We start from the raw sequence: 11,802 nt of genomic DNA, 5'->3' as shown, positions 1-11,802 counted from the left end.
GGCAGAGCATAGGTGATATAAAAACATGGAGAGTATAGGCATGTATTGTATAGACATACTTGAAGACAAAACAGTCATACATTAAGAAAAACAGAGGGGAATACCAGGGGCAGGGAAGTAGAGCTTAAGCATGATGGGGGGGGGGCATAGGGAAGATGAGGAAGAGGGAAAGTTAACCAAAATGAAAGTTATAAAAAAATCCATTTGAGGGCTGGAGAGATGGCTCAGAGGTTAGGAGCACTGTCTACGCTTTCTGAGGTCCTGAGTTCAATTCCCAGCAACCACATGGTGGCTCACAACCATCTATAATGAGATCTGATGCCCTTTTCTGGGTTGCAGGCACTGTATATGTAATAAATAAATAAATCCTTTAAAAAATTAAAATATTAAAATATTTAAAAATAATAATAAAAAAATCCATTTGAAAACTTACTATTTTGTAGGCAATGAAAAATATAATTTAAAAACAAGAGAGGAGAGGTTGAGAGGACTAAGAGGAGGAGGGAGAAGAGGAAGAGGAGGAAGAAGAGGATTCAGGTCAAGAAAAGGAGAGGAGAAACATTCTGCAAGGTTGGAAAATGCTGTTTCTAAATTCCATGGGTATTAAACAAAAATCCCGGTGTCAGATGTGGGGTACCTCCTTGTGAGCTGTACTCACAAAATGATGCAGACTTTTGTCATTCCTCTTGGTTGCCCAAGCCTTGATGCTGAAGACATCACACATTTTGGCTGCAGCATAGAGAAAAATTAAGCTAGAACTGAATGGAAGTTTCCATCTGCTGTCTAGCTTTCACAGTGCTGAAAGATGCCACACAGGCTGCTGAGGGAAACAAGGCAATCCAGAGTCTTACCCAACTATGAACCCTACAAACTACTACTAACCCATAAGATGTGCTCACTGTGCAATAGTGGCAAGGCTGTTATGAGGGTAACCAACCGTTCTCTGATTGGATTTGGTGCTTGCTCTGTAAGAGGGAATTCGCCTGTGGTAATATATGCCCAGTCAAAAGGGTCTTGGGGTCTTAGGCCCTAAGGGCGGGTTTTACTGCTGTTGTTTAGCCAAGCTAATAATACCACCTGCCACCTAAATATTCTGTCTACACCCATAGACAGATGCTACTCTCAACCTTAATGAGAGAAGCTTCTCTTTGCAGTAAATGGCAGCGAACTCAAGAGATTCATGGATGCACAGGGCCCTAAGAATACTATGCTAGCTGAGCATAATGGCACACTCAGGAGGCAGAGGCAGGTGGATCTCTGTGAATTCAAGGTTAACCTGGTCTACAAAGTGAGTCTAGGATAGTGAGAGCTCTGTAGAGAGACTTTAGTAAAACTAAAATAATAATTGATGATGATGATGACGTGATACTTAAATGCCCAGTCTTAAGCAGGCGTTTATATCACCCCATCAAGGGCTCAGAGAGCATTAGGGATGAGAAGGAGGGAAGAATATAAGGGTCAGAACATAGGGAGTAGGGCTGTGAGATAACTATCTTCCGGGCATGACTAACCCATTCAATCAGCATCTCATAGCAGGTTCAGCTAGCTTCCTGCAGTGGCCGCCTGCACAAGACTGGGCCTGTTAGCAGTCAATCAAGAAGTGAGGAGGGGAGGACTCCTCAATTTCTACTTAGTGAACTACTAGCTACTTGAAGGTTCTGGGGGAGGAGAGAAAGGGGATGTGGTGGTTTGAATAATAATGGCCCCATAGGATCTTATATTTGAATGCTTGGTAGCAGGGAGTGGCACTTTAGGAGGTGTGGCCTTGTTGGAGGAAGTTTATCACTGGGGGTGGGCTTTGAGGTTTCAGATGCTCAAGCCAGACCCAGTCTCTCTTTCTCTCTCTCTCTCTCTACCTGTTTCTCACTGCTGCCTGCTGATACAGATGAAGAACTCTCAGCTACTTCTCCAGCATGTCTGCCTGCAACCACCTTGCTTCCTGCCATGATGATAATAGATTAGATCTCTAAACCTGTAAGCCAACCCTAAATTAAATGTTTTCCTTTCTGAGTTGCTATGGTGTCTCTCCACAACAATAGAAACCCTAAGACAGGTGGTCATTGTCTCCAGTTGTGCCCGCTGGGCTTCAATACAGCCATAAATCACCCTAGCTAAGCTCAGCATGTCACAAAATAAAACACAAAGATGTGAAGGTGGGAAAGGGATTAGTAGGGAAGGGAATAGGAAGGGAAGAGAGAGCAAAGGGCAGCAGTAATAAGAACAGATTCTATGGAATCGTTCAAGACCAAGTTTAATGAGGGGTTCCCAAGCACACCAAGCACATTCTGTGGCTGTCTGGGCTAAGCGTGGAAGGCCTTCGCTGCCGACTTCACTTTCCACCTCTGCCAAGGGATACCCCAAAGCCACCGTGGGCTCAGCAGCAAGCCACTTCTGGAAGGGATCTCCATCTTCAAAGAAAACCAGCCCTACAATTACGAACTGCAGAGGTGGGGCCACCAGGGGCTGTTTGGATCGCTAACGGTCTTTGGGATTAAGCATTTGCCCCCAGACAGGCCAGGTCACACTGCTGGACTCATGTGACTCTGGGAGAGCCCATTTAAGGCTTTTTTCCCTGCTGGGCTCACTTACAGAAATTTGAGGCCCCACAAATTTCTTTCCCAGCCATCCCACCTTACCCTCCTGACCTTGATTCTTGTTTCCTTGGCATTCTTTTTTGTTTTGTTGTTGCTGTCATTGTGATTGTCGTTGAGACAGGGTTTCTCTATGTAGCCTTGGCTGTCCTGGGCTCACTTTGTAGACTGGGCCGCCCTGGAACTCGAAGAGATCGGCCTGCCCTGCCTCTGCTGCGCTGAGCGCTGGGATTACAGGCGTGTGCTAAGGCACCAGCTGTTTCCTTGGAATTCTTAACTGATTCCCTTTTGTTCTCTTCTGTCAGAGTTACAGATGCTCCACTAGGAGAGATCATGTGGAAAATCTGGGCCAAGCTCTGTATCTACCTTACAGGTCACAAAGATTTTCCAGCACTATGATCTTGAGCCTTCAAGGCCAGCCTCCTGGCCCGACCTTGTCCTCTACGCTACACTGCCCTCTCCTGGAGGCACATGGAAACAGCCATTAGGAGGCATTTGCTTTTTAGGAGTTTTGCCTAACTAGGGCTTCCTTGGGGACTGGAGGGCTTGTATCCAAGCTGTCGCTTTGTAGACTTCACTCTCTCCTGTACTCTTTTTTGCCTACTAGAGCCCCAGTTTCCCTATCTGAAGTATTTGAAGAAGATAAACAATTCAGAAGCTGGTGAGAAAGAACAGAGAGCCCAGGGTGGGCCTTCCTGTACTTGCACTCTTAGCTAGCAGATCCCTGATCTTGTCAGGAAAAACCACACAGCACAACAAGAAAACCCAAAGCTCTTTCATGTACAAAGCTGTGACATCACAGGCCTTAAAAGAGTCCCACAAAACTCAAAGCTTCCATTCCTCAGGGTAACAATTTCCATGTATTCATCTCAGAAACTGCAAGGACCAAAAAACTCCAAGTGCCTTCAGGAGCCAGAGACCTAAATGCCTTAGGAAGTTGATGTGCGAGTGGTGGGAACTGGGAGAATCTGGAGGCCTCCAGTGGGCAGACTCAAAACTCTAAACACACATCTTGCTGACCTATGGCAGGCAGGTTGTTTTTACAAGCTTTGTATTCCTGCCCCGTGGCCAACTGTTAGGCTCCATTTACTGAATATTTTTTTATGTCCTAAGCAAAGCGGTTTAGAAACTACCTCAAACCTTATCACAATGCCATGAAGTAAGTAGATGCTATAGGCATCACACCCATTTGTAAGTGGGGAGACTGAGGCACTGACTACAAGAAACTTCTGTACTGGCAGATGGATTGGTATAGGTATGGATGGAGTTTGAACTCAGAACCCAGTTTCTTAGCTACCAAATATGGGGTACACAGGCCGAGCTTGCAGGCTTGCATCCTGGGTGTATTGGGAAAGTGGATTCTCATCAGAGGCAAACCCATTCCCAGAATGATCTCCTGAGCTCTAAGATAATACATGTGCCCCACCCGGGTGTGACACTGAACCTATTGACAGCTGTGGGAGGCTAGCATTGAAGTTAATGACCAAGTGTCCCACATTTGAGTTTCCTGATCTAAGAGTCACTGCCTGCTTCCAGAGTAGGAAGATGTGGGAATAAGCAGAAAGGTCCTTAGAGCCAGGGTTCCAATGAGCCACATGAACAAGCCCCTTTATCATTATTTCCAAATGGAATTAATGAGAGGGAAGGTACATGTGTTGTAAAATTGTTTATGTCACAGAAAAGTGCATGTGTAGGTCTCTTTAAATGGTAGGCTTGGCAGTTATTTAAATACTTTTAACAACTTGTGTAACAATCAATATGAAAAAAGTCAAAAGCTGAAATGCTTCACAGCACACAGGATTTACCTTAAATGATTATCCCGATAAACCTGTTGTAGAGACTGGTCTATTTTACTATAAAGGAGAACAGTTTGAGAGTGAAACTCTTACAATTTAGACTCTTTGTTGTATTTTCTAAGAGAAAGAGTATTGTTAGATTTTCCTAACCTCTGTTGACTTCTATGGTAAGTGATATTATTTTAATTGCAAATTTAAATAGAAATTAACAGAATTAAGTAAATGACTGCCTGTTTTTTCCTCTTTGCTTCTTTTCGTGAAAATCCTTAGTTCTTTACATTGTCTTTTGCTTAGGTTCAGTTAAGTTGAACTTGATCTAAATTGAATAAGGTTTAAATTTAAATTTACCTTTATAGCATTCTACAAGAAGATAAAAATGTTTGTTTTTAAAAACTGTTTTCAAGTCACTTCAGGTACAAGTCATGTAGGTAGTTTATTTACTCTAGTTCTTAGCTAGGAATTCAAGGACTGAACTATTTTCAAATAAGGCTTTTCTTGTTCTGAGAGCCTTAGTTCATCAAAACTCTTCTTTTAAAATCTGTGTGCTCTAAGCAAGACCTCTTTTTTTTTTTTTTTTTTTGTCTTCATGAGTTGCAAAATTGAATTCATGAAGCTGATGTGGCAAACAAGTTTATTTTAGGAATTGTTTAGAAAATGCTGTTGGTTAAGGTTCTTAAAATCACAGCACTGCAACGCTAATCAAAAGGTTGGAAACTTACTAGAGTTGGTCTGAGATCACACTTTAAAAACAAAACAAAAAACCCACTGAATCCTTTCCAATACAGTTGTGCAAAAATTGGTCACTTGGAAGGTGAAAATATAAGCAGATCCACATCACCATGCCTGAGAGTTGTATCAGTGTATTGATGTTCTTTTTCTGTATGAAGCTTACTCTAGGATTTTGACATAACCACCTGTTTTTACTACATATTAGTCATGTGAAATTTGAAGTCATTTTGTAATAAATAGTTAATTTTATTTGTAGTTTACCATGTTGATCAAAATTTTAGTATTTTGTGAAGGTGTTTTGTGAAAGTTATTTATCAATTAAACTATTTATTTGATAAAAAAAAAAAAAATAAAACAGTAGGCTTGGGCCTATCAGTCGTACAGGAGCTGAAAATAGCATTCCTGTGATCCCAGGATCAGACACTAGATGGTGCCACCTTCTCCCCTGATGCTGAGCCACATACTCCCTAACAGAAAAAGATTCAAGAGCTAGAGCAGCATTAGATTTAAAAAAAACAAAAACAAAAAACTGGTGCAGCCAGCATCATTCCAAAGTGAACAGACTTCACCCACTTCACCCCAATAAATCAGAAGATATTTGTTGAGTACGGGACCTTGGTGCAGACAAAAACCATTCAGCCCACTTGGGATATAATCAATTTCTACCCCTCAACCCTCCTCCAGTCCTCCATCATCCTCCCAAGACCTCTAATATCTTCCCCAGACCTTCATCCCTCTGCCTAGCCCTCCTCTATCCTTCCCAGCCCTCGACCATCAATCCCATCAATCCCCTCCACCCACCTTCTCCTCCAGCCATCCTTCTCAGCCCTCTACCAACCTCCCTAGTTTTCACCATCCTTCCAAAACTTTCACTCCTTCTCTCCAGGCCTCCATCTCTCCTCCACAAACCTTATCCCTCCTTCCCAGACCCTCATCTTTCCTCCCCAGTCCTCCTGCTACACTCGGGAAACTCCAGAAGAATGGGGCAGGTGACAAAGTCAAGGAGAGTTGGAGCTGAGAAAGACTGTGGATGTCATTTTTTTTTTCTCTCTCTCTTTCCTTTGCAGAGAGAAAAACTGATGGTGTCCCAGAAATTGGACTAACTACCCAGAGCAGGCCTGGCCTGGCAGACCAGCACCCTTGTCCAGTTTCCTCCATGCTGTCCTTATAATTCCAGTTGGCTTTCCCTATGAGAGCCAACCAAGCAAATGAGAGGTCGGAGGGAAGGTTCTCACGATTGGTGTTTCTAGGATTGACTCCATTAGAGCATATGTCCTGACACAGGGGAAGCCACACCCAATGTGCAATGTGAATTTCCACAGAACATTGCGGAGCATTCAAGCACAAGTGGCTTGCGCTTTCACCACAGGCTTATTGCCCAAAAGTTCTTGCACATGGTGTCAGGAACCAACATGCTCACCTTAAACAGCCGAGGAAGAGCCACACCTTTCCCAGCTGTGTCCAGCCTGCTGGCTCCCAGGCATTTGCTTAAGCTGTGATGAGGCCAAAACAAGCAATCAGGAAGGAGGAACTGTCTCCCGGGCCAGCTGGTTGGCAGTATGGGTGAACAACTTCCTCTCGCAGAGGCTGTCTCCCCATCTGGAGGAGGGGATGTTAAATTTGAGCCCATCTAATCTTACCTGTGCAGGGCCAGCTTGTTGCATAGTCTGTGCCGGTCAGGATCATTCCAAGTGACTCTTCATGATCACAGCCCTCATGGGTGAGTGGGTCAGCGTAGGCTTTCTGATCTACACTACTGTACATGAGAGTGTGAGTTGTCTCTATTTTGTTTTTCCTCTTTAAAAATAAACTGACTTTAAGGCCAATTGTCTTGACATACAGCTGTAATCCTCATACTAGTCTGAGGCAGGAGGACTACTGTTAGTTCAAGAGCAGCCTAAGGCTATACAGTAAGACCCCGTACCCCCTACAGAGAGACAGTGAGAGAGAGAGAGAGAGAGAGAGGCAAATGTGAGTGTTCTCTTTTAGGATGGCAAAAGCACACATTGATATATGTGATCACTAAGTAGTGGATGAGTGAGCAAACTATAGTTTTCAACTTTACATTTCTGTAATAAAAGAATGAGTGAGGGGCCTTGGTTTGTCACCTACCACGAACAGGAAGTATTTTGAATTTCTTAACTTTTGATCTGTCAAAAGCGGGGGCTAGTCATAGTGCCTCCCTCCATGGGTATTGTAAAGCCTTTAGAAGAATGACTGTGCATAGTCAGCACTCAGGAAGTGTTAGTTGCTTGGTACAAGCAAGGTGATTTTCTGCAGACACAGAGATGAAGCACAGACCTACCCAAGCGTAGAGAGAGCCATTCAGCAAGAAGGCAGCCATGCAAGCAGTGTAACACAGAAGGAAGAGGCCTCCTGACCAGCAAGTCTCGGGGTGGGATCCTAGGTGAGCATTCAAGTTGGCTTAAGAGTTTAGGTTCAGGGTGGAGCAGTCTGATTAGGAAAGAAGGAAGGTGTCCTAACAAGGAGTGCAGGAAAATAGCCCCAAGCTGAGATTCCAAAAGAGCAGGCAGATGGCAGGGACCAGCTAGAGGGAAATTTGCTTTTAAGCCACACTGGGGTCATGCATGCAGCCAAAGGCAAACATGGCAGATTCCATGTGAAAGGGGCATGGAGATACGGGCAGATTTACACTTGGGAAGGGCTGTGATGTTCTGCTCCCAAAGACAAGCCAGAGGCAGGAAGGCCCACAAGGAGGCTATGCCTGTCCCTGCAGCATCGTGTCTTCATTTCTTTCCAGCCATTTTCTGATCTAGTGCCTGTCTCCCCATGGGACCAAGATCACAGGGAAGGCAGGAACCCATCTGTCTTGCTGTCTGTCTCCTGAATGTCTCCTCCATGTCCAGCAGAGTGACAGTCCCTCAGTATCATAAAACACAACCAAGTTTCTTTCTTAACTTGGGTGACCTTGGTCAACAAAAATCTAAGTGAGGGACAGATGCTGGAGCTTAGCCCCCTGGTTAAGGGGGTGAAAAGGAGGCAGGGTTAAAGATGATGATGGTGTGTTGAGACTTCAGCCTTAGGGATATGGAAAAGGGGGTGTCCTAGATAGGGTTATCATTGCTATGATGAAATACCATGATCAAAAGCAACTTACAGAAGAAAGGGTTTATTTCACTCCCAGTTCCATATAATAGTTCATCATCAAAAGCAATGAGGGCAGCAGCTCAAGCAGGGCAGGAATCAGCAGGCAGGAGCTGACATAGAAGCCATGGAGGCTTGCTTCTTCCTGGCTTGCTCAGCCTGCTTTCTTATAGAAACCAGGGCCACCAGGCCAGGGATGGCACCACCCACAATGGCTGGACCCTCCCTCACCAATCACTAACTAAGAAAATGACCTACAGGTTTGCCTACAGCCTGATCTTATGAAGGCATTTTCTCAAATGAGGATCTCTCCATTTGACAAAAAACTACCTGGCAGAAGAAGAGAAGAAGCAGGAAGAGGTGAACTCCTTAACCTTTGGCTTAAGTGATGTGGAGATCCCTAGTTCCCCATTTACTAGTGGGGCATGAGACTACGGGTCTGCAACCAAGTGAGATAGGTGGAGAGCGAGGCCTCTAGGCATTAGTACAAAACCAGAGCAGTATCTGACATAGAGATCTGAGAAGTACTACTGTGCAGAGAGCAAATGCCTCAGCAGTTAAGAGCACATATTACTCTTGGTAATGGACCTAGGTTCCATTCCCAGCACCCACATGGCAGCTTACAGCCACCCACAAGTCCAGATCCAGGGAATCTAAAGCCCTCTTTTGACTTCCCTTGGCATCAGGTACCCATGTCATGTACATGCTTGCAAGCAAAAGATTCATGTACATGAAATTTAAAAATATAAATACATCTCTAGAAAGAAAAGACTGTGCCATTCATGTTGGCCACAGAAAGATTCTTAGTATCTTAATTCTTGCGAAAAAAATGAGTTGGGACTTATTGACTATAAATTTTAATGTCTTTTAGCCTACCTCCTTCCATACTCATTCCCTGTAGGTGAAAATGAGCGCCTAGCACCATACAAGTTCAGTTTTATCCTTGGAGTCAATACGTAGGAATCATCTGGTCTGGTGCTTCTCAAACTGTGAACCCCAGACCGTCAGTAGAACAGATGACAGAGACCTGTTAGAAATGTGATTCCCACCCCTCTCCATCCCTCATCACACATAGACTTACAAGACTAGAATCTCAGAAAGAATCCAGCAACATGTGTATGTGTGAGCGTCTCTCTCTTTTCTTTCACACACACACACACATAAATAAAGAGGCTGGAAGGTGTCCAGGTGTCCTCCTCAGTTCCTCTCACCATATTTTTTTTGAGACAGGGTCTTTCACTGAACCCGGGGCTCAAAGATTCAGCTACGCTGGCTAGCCAGTGAGCTTCCGCGATCTTCCTATCTCTGCCTTCCCAGCACTAGGATTGCAGTCACGTGCTGCCAGGCCCAGCCTTTTCATGTATGTTCTGGCAGACAGCTGTTTATTTACTGAGCCATCTCCCCAGCTCTGTGATCTGCATTTACATGGTTTCCTGGTGACATTGATTGTGTTTACAATGGGAGAGCCACTGGTCTGAACTGTCTTATCCTTTGCTGAGGAAAATGAGATCCAGAGAAAACAAATGTGGACTTGCCTGGCATCACCATGCCAGCTGGCAGCACGACCAGATTCAGACAGCTGAAGAAGGCAGCTGTGTATCACAGTGCTGAATCTGCCAAGTTCCCCCAAGACATCAGTCTCCTAGGTCGCCACTGCAGAATGGCTAGACCTCATGGGAAGTCAACAGGGACAGCCCATTTTCTACACCTCAAGGGGCTTTACCCATTGAGGTACTCCTATGCGAGTTACAGCTCAGTCCACAAAGGGATTAAATTAGCGATTTGATGAGAACAATTTTATTACAAATTGTCCCCTGAAAGATGTTTGGTGACTACAACTGCCCTGCTTGTGACCCCCTAGCTGGTTTCTCCAGGCTTCCTTACCCCTAGCAAGCCCCTCCCCCACCCCATTACCTTTCTTCTTCCATCTCTGATATCCTTTTGTGCCTTCCTTTCCTTCACATCTCCTTTACAGTCGCTGGCAATTTGCTTAATTTAATAGTAAATACAAACGAGTCACTCGACTGGGCTCTGGATTGGGTATCCCGTGTGTGACACACAGATGCCAGCTGCCCTTTATATCCTCTCCAGTTGTGAGGGATGGTCGTTATTTTGGTGTCCTGCCCTCTTCCCCCTCCCCACCCCATGTGTTTAACGTGGACAGCGACTTGGCTCTGGCTCCTCTCTACAGCGTTTCTCCCCCAGATCCTGTGTCTGAACCTTCAGGAAAGCAAGCAGAGATCGCTGGATCTTGCCTTCCTGCTCTCACCTTGCTTTCCTCCAATCCTGCAAGGAGGGCAGGTTGGCTGAAAATTCAGTATTGTAACTCCTCTCCCTGCCTAAAATCGTTTGTTGGTTTCCCATAGAGAGTAAGATTATTCAGATTCTCCAGGACATGGTCCCAGTCCTCCAGCCCCAGCCACTCCCAGGAACCCACTAAAGACAGGACAGGAGAAAGGCAAGGAGACAGCAGGTGGTCCTGAGGTACAGCACCCAGCATGACTCCCTCTGCTCCTGTCAGAAGAGCTCTCAACCTCTCTACCCTTGGCCACTCCAAATCCAGGGTCTATCACTTGCTGACTTGTGGACCGCATACCCACCAACACTGGGCCTCATCGCCTCCTTGTACTATGTTTAACTCACACACATGCACACATGCACATGCCTAAAAGTGTTGAATATTTTTCCTCATCCTCACCAGCAGGGCCTCACTCTGCAGCCAGGCTGGCTTGGAATGGATGGCCCTCCTCTCTGAGTCTCCAAAGACCTGGGATTTACAGTTGTGTGCCACTGTGTCCAGCTTATTTCAATCTTTTTGCTTCTATTTGGGCTGTACATACGTGGGCTCTGGAGTATGTGACAGATGTCATTCTACACTAACTCTTGCCTATTACACCACTCAGCCCTCACAACCACCATGTGACAGACCATTTCACTGTCAGCACTTCCACCACCATCAGCAGGTGGACAACCTTCTCACCAGTCAGTCCTGCCTACGTTTCACTGTAGTCTCTTACCTACTCTATTCTATTTTTTAATGAGTAGTTATTGATTTTTACATACTTGATAAAGAAGCTCTCATTCTTTCCAGTAGGAAGCAGAGCATGAAAAGCAGCTTCTAGCTCCTCTGCTCAGGGCCTAGCTTCTTCCTTCATACATGGTGAGGTGGAGGGCTGTATTTCTCCTCTTTCATTACCTTTTCTGTCGTTGATGTCACCCACTCACCTCATCATTTTAGACAACATTCTTTGAAATCTTCAAATTCAATTTCACACTCTACTTTAGCCGGGGTGGCACCAATTCCATATGCATATCCCATCCGTTCTTTTTCAAATGCATGGCTATCAGAGGGAAAGTGACAATCTAGGCCAATGCCCAGCTTTTTCTGCAGAAGAGGGAAAGGCATGGCTGCTAGCGAAGGTCCTTGGCTGCTCCAACACAGCAGTGCCCTGTCAGCTCCCTTCTCACGGTTTACAACCACAATCTCCTATTCTGTTCTGTTCTATTCTATTCTATTCTATTCTATTCTATTCTATTCTATTCTATTCTATTCTATTCTATTCTATTCTATTCTATTCTAT

This window comes from Psammomys obesus, unplaced genomic scaffold (genome assembly GCF_907164565.1).
Source record: "Psammomys obesus unplaced genomic scaffold, mPsaObe1.curated_primary_1811, whole genome shotgun sequence".
Classification (NCBI taxonomy): domain Eukaryota; kingdom Metazoa; phylum Chordata; class Mammalia; order Rodentia; family Muridae; genus Psammomys; species Psammomys obesus.
The sequence above is the reverse complement of the archived record's forward strand: the minus strand, read 5'-3'. Positions refer to the sequence as shown.